The following is a 4022-nucleotide window of genomic DNA, read 5'->3' on the forward strand; positions in this document are numbered from 1 at the left end:
TAAAATAAGTAGAAAGGGAAAGGCTGAAAACAATACAACACAAACGTCCCTCAAAACCAATCAACAAAGAATGCAAACACAAAATCCTAAATAAAGTCAATGAAAAATTCTGCAACTTTAGAAAGAGAACAAATATTGGAAATGGGTGATAGAAATAAAATTTAGAAAGCATTTTCTTTATTCTTTACATTAATTTACATTAATAACATTTATTAAATTAATAGAATTTAATTTTTAAAAGACTATGAAACAACATAAAACCATAGCACAACAAATTAAAATAATAAAAAAATTTATGAGGGGCCAAATGAAAAGTTATTAGGAAAGACAGAAAAGTATTATAAAGCTGATGGATATATCTAATTATTGACTTTTATTATTACCATTGAAGAACAGAATTGTCACTGCAGAAAATCAAGGCAGAGATTTTTAGGACAAATTTGAGAATCTCCTCTACTGCAGAAGAGCTTAACGATATTTTTAAAAAGAGATAGAAAACAATAAATATTATTGAGGAAGGATAATATAATCTTGCTAATTGGTAGTTGGGATTTAAGAAAGATACAAGAATGAGTGGAATAGAAGCAATCAGCAAAAGATAAACGGCTTTAAAGGTGCCCAATATTTTAACATAAGGCATTACAGGACTCCGACTCATAATTTATTAGTTTTAATGTGGAAAAATTCCCTTTTAAATATTAAAACATTTTTAAACAAAAATGAGAAATAGGGGTAGGTACATAGCCTAGCATGGTGCCTGGCAGAAGATTGTGCTAGAATAAATATTTTATTTTGAAATAAATGAAGAAGTTTAAACATTAAGGCACTACTGCAAACTGCAATGTGTCTTTGAAAATGTTCTTTTTTTCTACTTGCAGGTTGATAAAATTGACACTGAAGTTTGTTTAACAATCTTGTTCATCCTCAGAAAGAAACTTAAATTGACTGTTTTGATAGTGTGGGAAAAGAAATCAAATCTTTCAAGTGTGCCAGGACCTCATAGTTACTATTTAAAATGTATTTTGCTGCTTACCTTTTTTTTTTTTTTCCTTTTACTTTTTAATGAACAGCTTGTTTCTGAAGTAGACACACACAATTTGGCACAGTTCTTGCAGTTCAGCACAATATGGTTGAATTGGCAGTCTCTGCTCTGAGGAAGCCGTTATTGTCTCGGCACCAAAACTTCATTAGTCAAATCCCTACAGAATGAGATCTTTACAAGGCAGAAATAAGACTAATGGCATGATGAGGGCACTGATATGCTAATTTTCATACTTGAGAAATGTTCACCATAGAGAAAAATGCCTAAATGGCTTATCATGCATATAACTTTTCTTTTCTAATTCATTATAAAGAAACATGGTTTTTCTTTTTTTCAGAATTGATTTTAATAATAATAATTTAAAGATTTATTTTACTATACATGCATTGTATTTAAATTAACAAAAATATTTTCTATGCTTACTGGTACTCTAAATATGATAGTGGCTCATAAATGTTAAATTTTTTAAAACTGTGTCTATAGGATTTGTTTATTGTGCTGAGTAAATATTGCATTTTATAAACTCTTCAGTTAGCTAGACTTCAACAAGGATCAATCTGGATGATAAACATTTCTCCATGTGCTAAAACTTTTCCTTACCAGCTACTTTTTAGGGATATTTCACAAATAAATTATATATATTCTACATTAGCAAAGTGTAAGAACATAATAAGTGTATTTCCCTGAGAATCCAGTCACCATTATGAATCGTATTTTTACTAGATTGTAAAAGTAGATGTTAAGATGTTAACAAAATATTTTAACTTTAGGAAAAAAAAATAATATTGGGCCCAAATATTCTCTAAACACACACACACACACACACACACACACACACACACACACACAGAGGAGATTATATATATTTAATTTCAGGACCATGAAAATGTAAAATTTTATTTTATTATTTATTTATTTATTTTATGCCTATAGTACCTGGTATTCCTAGGTGGTCTCCCATGCAAGTACGAACCAGGCCCAATTCTGCTTAGCTTCTGAGATCAGAAAATGTAAAACTTTAAAGCCATGTATTTAACTATAATAGAGTCACAGTGAGTATATAAGAACATTCAGTAAATACATTATTTATTTGTATATATAATTTTATACTTTGAAATTCTAGAGTGTTTAAAATAGGTGATATATGAGAAAATCTTTAACTGTCTAAGATAAACATATCTGAGTAATGAATTGTGATTCAGAAGTAGTATAATTCCTTTATATTGTTAATATTGCCAAGTGGTGAAACTATTAATCATATAACAAATCATACATGTGATTTTTTAAAATTTTGATTTATATTCTTTGTTATTTTCTTACTGACTTAGTTCCCCAAGATTATTCATGAAGTAGATATATATTTTCTGTCTCAATAGTTTATTCTTTTCAGCATTATGTAAAGACCTTTTCACATAATAGGTGCTCATAGGTATTTTCTCCTTAATTGTTTCACAAAAGCATAATTATTTTGTATACTGTTGTATATACAGAATCTAAAATGCATGATGTAATTAATCAGAAGAAATATTAATTATTTCTAAAGTTAAATCCTAAGAACAAGAACAAAATGTTTGTGGGGCTCAAATTTTAGCACTTTCATACAGAGTCATTTTGCTTAAATATATGAAACCTAAAATCTGATATCTACCTGGGTATGCTTGCATAAGTATTATCAGAATCAACTAATTTTAGAAACATGCAAAACTATTAGGGGAGAAACTGTTAAGTAACTGATTACTTGAAAACCCATAATTTCTCTAAATCTTCACAGTTCCTGGTTATCTAATTTGTGATTCTTGTATAAACCATTTTAGTCCAATAACTACGTTGGAATACTAATCTAAAATTCAGTAAACTGCTTTGACACATAAATAATTTTTTATTTTAATGACTTATATGTAGGATTTCCTCCGGTATCTCATGAAAACTGCATTGCTGAACAAAAACTGGAAATATAGTGGTACCCCCTTATCAGTGGGGTATATGTTCCAAGACCTCCCATGAATTCCTAAAACTGGATAGTACCAAACTCTATACATACTAAGGGTTTTTTTTTTCTTTTTTTTTTCCTCGTATACATACATACCTTTTCACTTAAAGGATACACTTTATGGTTTCTCTTCGGCATATCTAAATTGCCAGCATCACTATTCTTGTGCTTTGGGGCCATTATTAAGTACAATAAGAGTTGCTTGCACTAAGATAACTAGACAGTCAATCTGAGAACCTATGGCCATTAAGTGACTCATGGGTGGGGAGCATGTACAGCGTGGATCCTCTCAAAAAAGAAATAATTCACATTTTGGGCAGACAGAGCAGGAGGGCGAGATTTCATTACCCTACTCAGAACACCACACAATTAAAACTTATGAATTGTTTATTTCTGGAATTTTCCCTTTAACGTTTTCAGTCCACAGTTGACCACAGGTAAATGAAATTGCACAAAGCAAAACTACAGATGGGGGGAATATAGTGTTGTTGGTGTCCTGCCCATATTCCACATTCTTCTTGGGAGCTCATCTGTTGACGGCTCTGTCTGTGTGAGTATATTCTCTGAATGCAGAAGCCCTATCCCCTATTTCTCCAAAGGCCAGAATGGGGGCCTGTGACTATCAACCAGTGAGCATCAACAATTGTGAGAAATATTCTTTACAGTTTCTCAGAGGGTTTCTAAATGAATTGGAACCAGTTACCTATAGCAGTAACCCAACACAGATATATTTATATCAGCTTTGTTCCTTTCCCTATCTAAATTTTGCCCCTATTGCCTTTACACACAGTACTTCCTGGGATCATTTCCCCATTAAAAACATACACTCAAATACTTATATTAGATTTTGCTTTAGAAAGACTCCAAACTAAAAAAGCTGCTATTACCAGAAGTGATTCTAGAAGGTGAATCCTTAAGATGGATTTCCAGGTTTTTTGTTTTTTGTTTTTTTTTTTTCAGGTGAGGCAACCCGTGGTTGACCTCACAGAT

Source organism: Pteropus medius, unplaced genomic scaffold (assembly GCF_902729225.1).
Source record: "Pteropus medius unplaced genomic scaffold, Ma_sr-lr_union100, whole genome shotgun sequence".
Classification (NCBI taxonomy): Eukaryota; Metazoa; Chordata; class Mammalia; order Chiroptera; family Pteropodidae; genus Pteropus; species Pteropus medius.